This window comes from Choloepus didactylus, chromosome 7 (genome assembly GCF_015220235.1).
Source record: "Choloepus didactylus isolate mChoDid1 chromosome 7, mChoDid1.pri, whole genome shotgun sequence".
NCBI classification, from domain to species: Eukaryota; Metazoa; Chordata; class Mammalia; order Pilosa; family Megalonychidae; genus Choloepus; species Choloepus didactylus.
Genome location: NC_051313.1, coordinates 107,715,411 through 107,729,658, shown reverse-complemented (window position 1 = coordinate 107,729,658; position 14,248 = coordinate 107,715,411). Strand labels below are relative to the sequence as shown.

Below are 14,248 nucleotides of genomic sequence, written 5' to 3'. Positions count from 1 at the left end.
CAAAAGGGAAACAGTATTTTTAAACAAACAAACAATAAAAAGTGTACTCGTAAGCAAAAAAAGGCAGGAAAATTAGAGCTATGTTTCTGGAGCATCAATTATATGTCCAGCATGGTGATAGGAAATTCACATACATCATCTCCCACAGCCCTCCTTGGAAACCTGGGTGTCAAATAGTATTGTTTTTATTTTACAGATAAGAAGCATGAAGCCCAGAGAGGTTATTGTTTCATTCTATTAATAACATTTATTGAGATGGCCTCTGCAAACATTACGATAAACCACAACAGGCCCTGAACTCTCACAGCCTACAGAATGAAAGAGCACAGAGAAAGGTCAGGGAGGGCTTCCTGGAGGAGTTGATGTCTATACTGAGTCAGAAAGGACCAGCAGGGGTGAGATGGAGATGGAGCAACCTGAGCAGAAGATGCCTCAGAATAGTATTCACAGCAGGGAACTCGTACAGAACGGCCAAGCCCGGATCTGGACTTCCCTCTTGGGAGACAGTGCCATGGAAGGGTTAAAAGCAGAGAGGTAACAGGTGTCCTTTTTGAAGGTCTCCTGCAGGGGCCATGGCAAGAAGGGAAGACTGGAGAAGGTGGCCTCAGCGGAGACTGGTTGGCAGAAATAAAGGCCTTGGGAGGGGTCCTGACCAGCTGTCACTTATGCTGGGCCAGGTCCCTGAGGGGGCTGGGGTAGAGACTGAGGTCCTTGCAGGTGTGCAGGTGGAGCCTCCTGCAGCTGCAGCTTCCTGTATGCACGAACTGGCTGGTGTGGCTGTTAGGACAAGTGGGGCAGTGGTCCAGGGCTCTGGTGACCTGCCCACCGTGCGGGACAGCAAAAGGCAGATGCCAGCCAAGGTCAAGGCGTGGGGGGACCACTCCCATGAGTTCATGCACAACCAGACATGTGCATGCCACACTGCCACAAGCACACACAGCTGGCCCCACTCCTCGCTCTCTATTGATGAGAAGCTGGGGAGGGGCACAGGCTAGGAGTCAGAGATCAAAGGCAGTGCAATGCCAGCCCAGCTCAAGCCCCAGGCCCTGGCCACCTCCTTCTGGAACCCCAGGGCAGATGCCTCTCTGGAGCCTGCTCCCAAGTGCTTAGACCCCCAGCCCCCCGCCCCCACTTGCTGAGATGTTGCCTGCCAGCCCCTGTCTAGGACACGTGGACAGGATGTGCAGACACCCTGCTGGTCACATTTGCAGGGTATGCAGCCCTGTATTGGAGCAGCAGCAGAAGCCAGAGTCAGAACAGACCCTGGTGAGCTGGAGCAAACAGGCCATCCCAGAGAGATGAGCATCCATGGGGCCAAATGCAAGGACTTGAGCTCAATGTCACTCGACCTCGCAGATGCACAATAGGGGAGGCCACATGTAAGAACAGTTCACGTGAGCATTCCTGGGTAGGGGACTTTTCTCTCGGGGAGCAACAAGTGTGCAGACTTGGGCTGCACTAGGGGAGAGCAATGTCCAGACAGAGAGGTTCCAAGCTGGCCAGGCCCTCCTGGAGCAGGGGGGCCAGCTGGGGTATCTCCCCCTCAGGAGAATAATGACAAAGAGGGTGACAGGGAAGAGAAAGGTCCAGAAGAACCACCATAGGGGTGTTTAGCCCCAAGAAAGAAAGACGTAGGCACTGAGGTTTTCACACTTTCCAGCCACCTGGCAACTTCCCCACTCCTCCGGCTAAAGCATCACGTCCTCAGGGAAGATTTTTTTAAACCTCTCTGTGGATCCTGTTCCACATTTACACGCTCTGCCTAATACCAGGTCCTGCTTTTGGATAGCATTTCCCAGAGGCAGTGTCATCGTCATCCTCGTAATTGATTTGCGGTGACTCCCTAACTAGACTGTAAACTCTAGGAGGTCAGGGCTGTATGTGTTCTTACATGGTACCAGGCACATAATAGAAGCTCAATAAATGTCTATGGAAGAAGGGAGGGAGGGCGGGGAAATCCAGGGCTGCTGGAGGCAGAAGGGGCACCAGCAGAAGGTAAACCTAGGGAGTCAGTTTTCAAATCAACAGTCAGATGTTTTAAAAGTCAGTCAACCCGTGTATTGGGCCGCCCAAGCTTGTGAGTGTCTCAGGGATGAATTACGCAGAACCAAGAGGAGCCCTTCTCAGGGTTGCTGTTGGTTGAATGAAGGAACCAATGAATGATGGATGGATGGATGGATGGATGGATGGATGGGTGCATGTGTGAAAAATTACTGATGATTGCTACAGAGAATTTTGTGCACTGGCAGAAGGCTGGAGATATCTGACCTTTGTCTCAGAACTGCATCTGTGAGACAGGCATCGTGCCAGAACCCCATCTTTGAGGACCCACAGTGTAGTGAAGGACGCCCTCGCACACGCGTGTACGCAGGAATGCACTCTGCAGACCAGGTCAGCGACTCCAGGTGTGTCATGCTGCATGACACTCACAGCCGGGCAAGGAGAGAGTTGTCTCAGGAGAAGCTCAGTCCTGACTCCCATCCCCACACCTTCCCAGCTTTCCTGAGGAAGTCACGTTCCAGAAACCCTGCCCACCCCACCCCCTCTTTGGGCTGTTTTCCCAGGGGGTGACCCTTGGCCTGAGGACTGCTTGATCTGTCCTGAGGTCAATGCCCTTCTGGCAGCCTCCTTCCAGGGTCAAGGGCAGGGTTGAGATGGATGGACTTGGCACCTGGTCCCACTTGGCCCTGCCCTGGGCTGCCGAGGCCTGGGGTGGGTGGCTTCATAGCCCCAGCTGTGAGCACAGGCAGGTGCCCTGACTCTGGGTCCCTCCAGGTGGGTTCAGAAGCCTGAGAAGCCTAGGAAGCCCTGGAGCCCCCTCCTTTCCTCATGAGCTCCTTGAGAGCAGGGACCAAGTCTCACCTGCCTCTGAATCCTGCCCCTGGCACAGAGTAGGTGCTCAGTGTGTATAAATTGAACAGCAATGCCAGGGCTGGCAGAGCTGAAGACAGAAAGGAGTGTTCTCAGGGGGCAAAGTGCCATACCCTTGTAGGCGGGGGGTGCAGTAGCATCTCGATGTGGACTGGGAAGAGCACACAGACCCTCGTGGGTCCCAGGGTTTGGGATGGGGCTGCCCTGTCTCTAGCAGCCCTGCTGTGGCCAATGACCCGTCAGTGACTCACAGACCAGCTGCGGGCAAGGAAGGGAGAAAGTGGCCCCCGGCTGAGCTCATGCGCTTGCAATTAGCCCTCAACGCCCCCTCACCTCGGGAGAGCCTCCCAGCTTCCACGCATGCACGTCCCAGGCTGCCCTTTCCCCGACCGCAGTGCGGCTCTTGCTGCTTATTTTAGCCTGACAAAGCCTCTTGAAATGTCAGATCCAGAACTGAGCTTGGGATCATGCAGTTCAACCCTTTCATTTAACCGAGGAGGAAATGGAGATTCAGAGAGGGTAAGTGATGTGTTTAAGGTCACACAGCTAAGTGGTGGTGTGGTCAGAAATTGCAGACCTCAGACATCTAAATCCAGCTGTCCTTAAGCCAGGGGGGCAAGCTGCTTCAGGCAGCTGCTCTCCAGGCTGCTGGGTTCTGCAGCGAGGGTGCCTGGATTCGAATCCTGGTTTGCTACTTATCAGCTGTGAGACTGTAGGCAACTTACTCAGCCCCTCCATGCCTTTGTTTCCTCATCTGTAAAATGGGGCTAGCAAAGGTACCAACCTCACAGGTTGATGTGAGGATTCAATGAGTTAGTGTATCTGAATCAGGCACATCATAAGCACTCAGAACATAGCAGCCAACAGTCTCATGGGTGCTAGGTGGAGTCACTGAGGCTTGGCCCTTGGCGTAGAAAGCTCAAAAATCAGTTTGATTTGTTTGTCCAAGGACGAGTGGATTCTGGGAGACTGGCCATGTGACCAAACTTCCGGAAACGATGGATGGTATTACTGTGGGGACAGAGATTGCTGTCAGAAGGACCAGAGAGGGTACAGAGACCATCTCCCCTTCTGACCACCACCACATAGCTCCAAAGATTGCAGAAAATCACAGCAACCGCAGGTGGAGATTCTCAGGGCTACTCAAGCTGGGCAAGCCTGAAGAAATGCCCTTCTTGAACTCAAGAACTGGGTCTCTGTTGGTTCATCTGCAAATTGAGGGAAATCATTGCCTCTAACTTACGGGGTGGCTGTGTGCATTAGACCAGGTGATCAAGTACCTGGCACATTCCCTCCCAGCTCTCCTCCTCCCTCCCCTGCTGCCCTGCTTCCCCCCATCATCTGCTGGAGGCCAGTGATATCTCAACTCAGAGCAGCCTTCCCTGGACCCAGTTGGATAAACACTGACAAACTCTTCCACTTCCAAGTTCCTCTTTTATCAGTCACCAAAGCTCTGGCAGCCCACACCAGATGAGCTGTAGTCCCAGAACATATACAAGATTGGGATGGTCTCATTCCATCCCAGAGGTTCTTGCTGAATGGATGACTCAGTGAATCAGTGAATGAAACGATTCCCAGAACATCCTCCTGCAAACTCACCCTGAGCTCTCAACATTGGGCAACACTGCATTTGCCAGGATCCTGCCCACAAACCACCTCCAAGGATGGGCTGCTCAGCAGTTATCTCATCTACTCCTTCTATCTCTCCTCACTCTCCATTACGAGAAACTTTGTCCGCCTCCACCATCCAGGCCACACCACCAGGTGTGTCGGCAGCCTCCCCCGGCAGGAGTGATGTCACCACCGCTCCGCTGCCTTTGACCAACGCCCACAGGCCTGGTGGTCAGTCCAAGCCCTTTTCTGCTTCCCAAGTCACAGCTGTCCCCCACCCACCCCACCCGACTCCCCACGGTGGCCTGCATAGGAAAACTGACTTTTCTTGCCTGCTATTCCAGCTCCACTGGTAGCTCCCAGCCCCAGTCAAACCCTAGCCCTTGCCCTGCCAGTCCAGCCAGCCCCCATCCCTAGAGACCTGCCATAGGTGGCCCACTTCTGACCATGAGCATCATCTGCTCTCTGAACTTCCGCCCATCGGGGAGGCCTGCCAGAGCTAGCTGGAAGTTTGTGCCCCGGTGAAGCCCGGCAAACTGGCCATGACCTGGGCATTGTTTTCAGCCTGGTTCCAGCCCATCCCTCTCTGGACCCCTGGCTGGGCTTCTGCATGGTTCTGGGTCACCAGTGGTTCCTACCAACCAACCAGAGGATTCCAAGAATATCTGAGCTGGAAGATCCTGAGGAATCCCCCGCTCTGCTGGAGATGCTCCCAAATGTTTGACAATGTGTTGGAGTCTTTTTAATTGTCATTAAATTAAAATTGTGACTAGGGGTGTGTGGTGGTTTGAAGCTGTTATGTACCCCAGAAAAGGCCATGTTCTTTTTTTTTATTAAGATTTATTCACACACCATACAATCATCCAAAGTATACAATCAATTGTCCACATTACCATCATGTAGTTGTTCATTCATCATCCCGATCTATTTTTCTGAACATTTTCCTTGTACCAGAAAAAGTGAAAATAAGAATAAAAAATAAGAGTAAAAAAAGAACACCCAAATCATCCTCCCTCCTCCTGCCCTATTTTTCCTTTAGTTTTTTGCCCCCCATTTTTCTGCTCATCCGTCTATACACTGGATAAAGGGAGTGTGATAACAAGGTTTTCACAATCACACTGTCACCCCTTGTAAGCTACATTGTTATACAATTGTCTTCAAGCTTCAAGGCTACTGGGTTGTAGTTTGATAGTTTCAGGTATTTACTTTTAGCTATTTCAACACATTGAAACCTAAAAAGGGTTATCTATATATAGTGCATAAGAATGCCCACCAGAGTGACTTCTCAACTCCATTTGGAATCTCTCAGCCACTGTAACTTTATTTCATTTCATTTCATCCCCCTTTTGGTCAAGAAGATGTTCTCCATCCCATGATACCAGGTCTAGATTCCTCCCTGGGAGTCATATTCCACATTGCCAGGGAAATCTATACCCCTGGAAGTCAGATCCCACGTAGTGGGGAGGATAGTGATTTCACCTGCCAAGTTCGCTTCGCTAGAGAGAGAGGGCCACATCTGAGCAACAAAGAAGCACTCAGGGGGAGACTCTTACGGGCCATGTTCTTTTAATCCATTTCTGTGGGTGCAGATCTGTTGTAGGTGGAACTTTTTGACTAGGTTATTTCAACTGAGATGTGACCCAGCCCATTCAAGGTGGGTCTTAATCCTTTTACTGGAGTCCTTTATGAGAGGATAAAAAATGGGAAAAGTCCAGAAAGCTCAGAGAAGCCCCAGAGAAGCTAAGAGATGAATTTAAGAGACACTCATAGAGAAAAGCCCTGGAGAAGCTAACAGAGGACACACAGAAGCTCAGAGAGGAAGCCACTGGAACCAAGAGTGAAAGCAGTGAAACCCGGGAGCAAAGGACCAGCAGATGCCAGGCATGTGTTCTTCCATGTGACAGAGGTGTCCCAGATGCCAGCATCCTTTCTTCAGAGAAGGTATTGTCTCGTTGATGCCTTAATTCAGACATTTTCATGGCCTTAGAACTGTAAATTTGTAAGCTAATAAATCCCCATTGTAAAAGCCAACCCATTTCTGGTATATTGCATTCCAGCAGCTTCAGCAAACCAAAACAGGGTGCTCTGGCATTGAGTGTAGGTCAGAGATGGTAAATGTCATGTGCACCCCAGACAGCCTGCACACTGAAGAACTGCACCTTACCCCACTTTGAGAAATGCTGATTGTTGTCCACAGTACTGATTGTGCAGTTTTAGAAGCAGAGACTCAGGGAGGGCAAGGGGCTGGACCACAGTTACACAGTAAATTTGTCTTGATAGGCAACTCAATGTGGGGGACCAGGAATTCTGGTTCTTGAGGATTTTGATGGCATCTGTTCTCAAAATCCACTAGCAGTTACCAAGTTTGAGGCACTATGGGAGAAATAGAGACTAATGTGAGACATTGGGAAGTTTCACAGAGGTTTCCTTCAGGCTGAGCCCTGAAGGATGATAAGAGGCCTCATGACCCTGGATGTGGGGGAGGCCATGGTGGGCATGGGTGAGGCATGAGTACTGGTGCCCAGGAGTGAAGGTGGCTGAGAAATGAGCACAGGCTTTGGAAATAAAAGCAGTGCAGGATGTGGGAGGTGGCTGAGAGGTGAGTTGAAGCCAGATCACAAAAATCTTTGCATGTCAAGCTGAGTATTGGGATTTTCTGTTTTGGACAATGGGAAGCCACTGAAGATACCAGAGTAGAAGGTGGTAGAAGGTGTGCAATGCTGAGCTTTGTGCTTACTAGGAAAGTTACTCGGGCTGCCTGTGGTGAAGCAATGGAAGGGAGATTATATGGGGGGAAACCATTCTCAGAACAGTCCAGGTGAAAGATACATGTGAGGACAGAGGACAAAGTCATAGGGATGGGGAATGGGGAACACATCTGAGCCAAGAGACAGTGCAGGAATTGGTGATGTCCTTATCATTAAAAGAAAGGGGCATTGCCTTGGTTTGAGTTTCCTTAGAAGCAGACCCTAAGATAAGGATTTGAATGTAGTTCATTTGGAAGGTGATCTCAAGGAACATAAATAGGGGAGGGGATGTGTCAAGCAGAAAAGGGAAGGCAGCCAACAAAAGACATTCTATCAAGCCAGTTACCACTGTGGGAAACTGGAAATCAATCTTGCTGGAGCTCTTAGTTATCCCCTGAAGGACAAAGGAGATGTAGTAGTGTCCACTGATTCCCATCAGTCATGTTTTGAGGGTTGCTAGTGGAAACACTGACTTCCCAGTACTTCTGGTATGTCCCTCAGGTATTTAGCCTCAGGTGCTTGCAGTTGGAAACCCCTGGGTAGCTGAGTGGGGAAATGGTGAGAGCTTGGAAGATGGGCAAGACACTGCTAGCATCTGTGACATACTTAAATACCAGGGGAGTGAGTTAGCCAAGGTGGCTTCCTGTCTAAATATGACTCCATAAGTGAACCAGATTGGATATTTTTTAAAATGAGTTCTGACAGCTGACATGGCCAGCTGCTGCGACCCCAGGAAGTCAGGAAGGTAGAGAAGGAATCTGCAATACAATTCTATGGTTCTATCAGCTTTGCTTTATATGTTTTGAGGCCAAGTTATCAAGTGCATACAAATGTAGAATGATTATATCTTTCTGGTGAATTGAACTTTGTATCATTATAAAGTGTCTCTTTTTATACCTAGTGATGTTTTCTTGCCTTTAAATCTGTTTAATCTGATATTAATATAGCTACACTAGCTTTTTAATTTTGTTAGTGTTGCATTTCTTAGCTTTTTCCATCCTTTGACTTCTAATCTTTCTGTACCTCTATGTTTTGGGTATGTCCTATTGCACTGGATGCATTGGATTTTGGTTGTTATCCAGTCTGGGAATCTTTGCCTTTTAGTGGAAAAATGTAGTCACTTTACATATAGTGGAATTACTTTTATATTTAGGTTTAAATCTGTCATTTTCCTAAGTGCTTTCTATATGTCCTACGTGCACTGTATACCCTTTTCTCTCCTTTCTTTGCCTTCTTTTGAAATTATTTTATTCAATTTTCCCCAATAATGTGGAAGTTATTCACTTATTTATTTTTTAGTAGCTACTCAGAGATTACAGCATGCATTCTTGATTTATCAAATCCTAATATTAATTCATTCTTTCCCTTTCTTCCCCCAAAACATATGCAAGGACATTAGAATCTTAAACTCTCCAAACACTATAATTATTGTTATTATTCTGTACAGACAATATTATTTGATATTTACCCAAATTTGCCATTTGCATTAGTCTTTGCTTCTTCCTGCGTCTCTGACCTTCCACTTGGGATCATTTACCTTCTGCCTGAAAATCATCCTATTAATGTGGGTCTGCTGATGATGAATTTTCTCAGTTTTGTCTGAAAATGTCTTTATTTCACCTTAATACTTGAATAATTGTTTTTCTGTTTATTGAATTGTAGGCTAACAGTTATTTTCTTTCAGCACTTTAAAGAATTCCATTGTCTTCTGGCTTCCATCATACCCAATATTTAATCATTGCCCCTTTGAAGGTAATCTGTGCTTTTCTCTATTTTCAGGAATTTCTCTGTATCTTTTATTTTCAGCTTTTAATTTTATTCCGATGTGCCTAGGTGTGGATTCCATTTATTTATCCTGCTTTAGGTTATTAGGGTTTACTGAACACATGGCTGATGTCTTTCGTCAGTTTTGGAAAGAGCTCATACATTATCTCTTCTTATGGTGCTTCTGCCCATTTCTTAAACCTGCTCTCTGTTTCCTCTATGTTTCTTAGACTCGTTTCTATATTTTCCATCCTTTCCATGCTTCCTTCTGGATATTTTTTTTAAATCTATCTTCTAATTCACTAAATCTTTCTTGAGCTATGTATAATCTACTATTAAACCTATCTATTGAACTTTTAATTTCAGTTGTTATAATTTTCAGGTCCATAATTTCCATTTTTTGTATGGTTTCAATTCTCTGCCAAAATTCTCAATCTAAAATATGTATCTGATCATTCCAACATCTAAAATCCCCATCATATGTTTTTATTGTATGTCTGTTCATGTTATCTTATCTCATTATGTGTCTGGTTGTTTTTTTATTGTGCCCTGGACAGCATAGTTGCAAAATTGTTTATGGATACTATTTGAGAACAGAAGGATATATTCTTCCAGAGAGGATTTATAAGAGCCTGAAGGCATAGTAACATGGGATCACTTTAATCCAACTTCAGGAATTGAGATGAGTCAAAGCTAAGCTGCAGCCCATGTGAGAACCTGTCTACATCTAGTTCATCCTACTCCCCAGATGCAGCCCTTCGGGTCCCAACCCAGAGCAAGGGGGCTCACCAAGCATCTCTCAGTGAGCTTTGTCTCCCATCCCCAGGAGACCCTCCAAAGCCCCACCCAGTCCTTCAGTCTCTCAGGTCCTCCATCCATCCCCAAGAAGAAAGCTTTCCCCAATCCAGGCTCAACCCCCGGTCTCTGCCCTCTCCAAACTCTAGCCCAGCAAATCTCCACTCTCTTGTTTGTCTTATTAGTGCTCAGCTGCTTCGAGCAGTTTCTTGTTGTTGTTGTTTTGTTTGGGTTGGGTTCCATTTGATGTTTTTCATATCCAAATTTTCTTGTTGCCCTCAGCAGGAGGGTTGATTCAAATTACTTTGTGTCCTGTTACTGAGGGCAAGCAATGACGTGTAGGAAGTTTCTGAGACACTTGCCACACTGTTAAAGTGGTTTTTTAAACCAACGGTTTATACAACACAGATTAACATATTATGGATTGTCATAACAGAGTTTACTTTTTTGAGTTAAAAAAAAGCTCAAGATTTATATAATTTATTTGCTTTAATACCAAAGAGGGTTGGCCATGGTGAGAGACTTAAAAAGAGCAAAGTGAAATGACGAGCTGGTTTCATTATTTTGAAAATAAAAATAGATTCTGCATTCATTTATAAAAGAATCATGACCCAGGATAATTGACAGGACAGGTGGGTGGCTGGGAATTTGTAGGAAGAAGAGAGGAGCCGAGACTTGATTTGGGGTGATAGAGAGGGGAGAAGGCAGGTAGATGTTCGGCCCAGCCAGTCTGAGAGCAACATGCTGGAGCGAGTTCATGTTGGGGAAGGGGGTGTCAGTCAGCAGCCGGAAGTGGGGTTCTAGCCAGGTGAGCTTTTGGGCTGGAGAAATCGACTTGGGAGCTGCTTGGGCACAGGCTGGACTCAGAAGAGGGGAGGTCCATGCATCCTGGCAGAATGAGTACAGAGAAAGGAGGATGCTGTGAGAGCACTGGCCTTTGGAGTGCAGGCGGCTTGAGGCAGGTCTACCAGGAAGGCAGAAAGAGCTCCAGATGGGGAGGAAGCTGAACCTGGCAGGCCCTGAAGGCCCTGGGAAGAGACTCTTTGGAAGCCTCCGTGGCCCTAGGGACCAAATTCCTCCAAGAGGTTGTGGGGGAAACTTCTGATGACTTTGAGAGAGCAGTTTCAGTAGAAGGTTGGGAACCTAGATACTGAGAGGGGCTAGGGAACGAGTGGGAGGCCAGGAAGTAGAGGCAGTGAATGCAGATTTCTTTTTTAGAATGTGTGGGGCTTGAAGGAAGGGGTTGGGATGGTGATTAAGGGGAGAGCCAATGGGAGTGACTGGAGGAAGTTTGTGGGCAGAAGGGAAGAAACCAGAGAAGAGAGAGGGACCGAAGAACCCCTAAGATCAGGAAGAACTGGTGAAGTCTGAACTCACCCCAGAAGCAGGGAGGGCTGCAAGTCAGAGCCCCAAACTCCATCAATAGCTATTATCATTCCCATTTCTCAGATGGGAAAGCAAAGCTCAGAGAGGCTGATTTGTCCAAGTGACCACTAAAGAGGGATGGGGCTGGATGAGATGGGAGACCAGGTGTGCTGAGTTACGAAGGCCACCCCCTCATCTTCCACCCCTACCCCATCACGGTTTCCGGGTGTTCTGTGCCCTGACCACCCCTCGTCACTTCCACACTGTCACCGTCATCCCGCCCACCCTGGCCTCTGCCACTATGACCACCCCACCACAATAATTATGCTCACCAGTCCACGATTTCCTGTGCCCAGCACATGCAGTTTCTGTCTTTAGGGGTCCCCTATTCTGAGAACACAAAAACAATAAAATAAACTAGCAGAGGCTGTCAGGAAATCCTTTTGCTCACACCTGGTCAGGGGCTGTGCCGGCCCTGCACTCGGACAGCTGCGTTCCTGGCTTCTTCCTGGGGGATTGGGCATGTCAGAAACTGGTTTTTCCATTTGTTCTTCTTTTCCCATGGCAAGCCCCATGGGCCTCCCCACCACCACCACCACCACCCCCGTCACCCATCCTCACCCCACGCCAAATCCGCATTCATGATCTCTGAGCTGGGAAAATTAAACAGCTTTTTCTCCGAGGAAAATCCTTAGGGAAGGGAGTGTGTACAGAGGGATCAGGGGATGGGCTGAGGCCCAGTAATTCTTGGTTGTCCTCTGAGACTCTTGGCTTCCTGCAGGGACATGATTCCCACTCCCCAGGGTCCCTTCCCACCCCTGGCACCACCACAGCCCCTCCTTGGTACAGCCGGGGGACGGAAGCCCAGGGGTGCAGCCTGCCCACCACCGCAGTGTCCCCACGGGCAGCAGGGCCTCCCCTGCCCTGCCCACGGTCCCTCTCCCCCAGCCCCCTGAGGTTCAGGCCTGGGGGATGGAGGTCTGTGATGTAAAGGGAGACGAGGTGGGGAAGAGGCAGGCCTGGGGACGCTCAGAGAAGTTTCCAAGTTGAGCAGCTTATCCCGAGCCAATACCCCCTCCTCACTAATCACAGGATTAGAGCAAATGGAGTCCGGGAACACAGGAGGCAGAGTCTGGAAATGGGATGCAGTGTGGTGAAAGGACAGACAGGCTTACAATGAAATCCCTGCTCAGCCTCTCCCAAACACCAGCTGCATGTCCCAGGCGGGCCACTGACCTCTCTGGGCTCCACTTCCTCACTTATCCAACAGGGATAATCGAGTCTGTCCACAATTAGCGAAGATGTACACTGAGAGCCTGGAAGACGTGGTGCTCAGTGAGCGGTAGCAGCCAGCTTACTATTGCAGTTGTTATGAGTTCTGAGAGCCTGGAGGATGAGCAGATCAGAATGGGGGTGCTTATTTTTTGTTCCCCCCTCCACCCCAGCCACCAGCCCCGACGTCAGGGGCAGTTTGGCAGGGAGAACGAGGCATTGGCATCAGATGGGCCTGCTGGACCTCTGCTCCACTGCGTGTGAGCCGGGCAATGACTCAGCCCCACGCGCCACCGTTTTGGCAGCAATACAGCACTCCGTGCCTCACCGGCCGGCTTCAAACTAAGATTCCGTGCAGGCAAGAGCCTAGCACGGTGTCTGTTGGTGGTACCTGCCCTGCTTCCCCTTTGCCTCTGTCTGAACCCAGTGCATCTTGGTGCCATCCTCTGCCCTCCTCCCAGGAACAGGCAGAGGGTCCCAACCTTCCTTATCTCCCCTGATTTTTATCACACTCCTTGCTTCTCTTCTCCAAAACCATATTCACCTCTCACTGCCCCCTGCTCAAGAGCCTAACATAGCTCCCCATTACTGACCACATCCAAATCAGTCTCCTCAGCCAGGCATTCAAGACCCCTGCATCCCCACCTCCCAGCTCCATCCTCTCCCCCTTGTCCTGGGTCTTTGCCTTCAGCTCTGACTTGGCCCCAGCTGACCCCTACTCCCTACCCCACCCCCACAGCCCTCATCTCTTGCCACCTCCCCCCTTCCTAGCTGCAGACTTCCTAGCTAAGCCCTAGCTCATCTGTTTCTGAGCTCCAATGGGAATAACAAGTCAAGACAAACCAAATCTCAAACAGCAGCCAAGAGGAGGCCCATCGATAATGGGCCATAACCCAGTTACCGGGCACATTGGCTTTGGGGAGGAAGCAGGTAATCAAATCTCCCTCCGGGTCCCATCTGTCTCCATCACCCCTGCCTCACTGCTAGATGCCTGCCCTGCATCCGGGGGCCCAAGCAGGCAGGGCCCGGGCAGCACAGGGGTCGAGGCGGGCATAATGCGATTACAGCATAGTTCCGTCGAAAGGAGCTTGGGTTCTTTGAGGACAAGGGGCAGGTTCTTGGAAGGATAAAAAGGAGAGGACAAGGCCAGGGTCAGAAGGGGACCAGTGCAGGACCAACATCCACCCACCCACCCTCCCAGGACTTACCTGGGGCAGAGAGGGTGGGGTAGAGCCTATTGCCTTCAACATTCCCATTTCTTTAATTTCTGAAACAGCTGCTTGGTAGGAAGGCCCCTAGCACCAGGAAGTGCTTCTAAGTGTTAAGCCACATATAACAGGGCAGAGGGGCTCAGCGCACGTGTCTGGCATCAGGCTGCCTGGGAGTGAATCGCTACCCTGCAGCTGACCTGGGGCAAGTTATTTCACCTCTATGCACCTGAATTGGCCCTTCTGTGAAATGCAGATAATAGTATCACTGCCCTCAGAACTTGCTGTGAGGACTAAGTGCGTTAATCCAGGGAAAGCCTTGGTGCAGGGCCTGGCCTTCAGGGCTCACCATGTCACATTAGCTCTTATGGTAGCCCCCACAGATTGGGATGAGTTCTGCGTTCAGAGGCCACCAGTAACCCTGTCGGTTCACAGCAAAGTGGCACGGGGGTAAAAGCCGTAGGGCTGGGCAGCAGCTGAGATCCGCCGTCAGGATGATAACTGGACCCTGCTCCTTGCTGCCTCTCAGGACACTGTGTAGAAGCTGCAGCGGCCACGTCCTGGGCTTCGAGGCCAGCTCATCCAGAGGGTCTACAGGTTCTATAGGTCTGGGTG

At 49.4% G+C, this 14,248-nt stretch overlaps 1 long non-coding RNA gene across 1 annotated transcript; it reads right to left on the bottom strand.

The window, feature by feature from the left end:
* Positions 1 to 10,443: 10,443 nt before the first annotated feature.
* LOC119539892 lies at positions 10,444 to 11,612 on the bottom strand. The gene is made up of 3 exons (XR_005217966.1): positions 11,486 to 11,612; positions 11,166 to 11,297; positions 10,444 to 10,676 (listed from the first exon to the last, which is right to left on the bottom strand). It is a non-coding gene; the product is annotated as an uncharacterized LOC119539892 (long non-coding RNA).
* Positions 11,613 to 14,248: the final 2,636 nt, after the last annotated feature.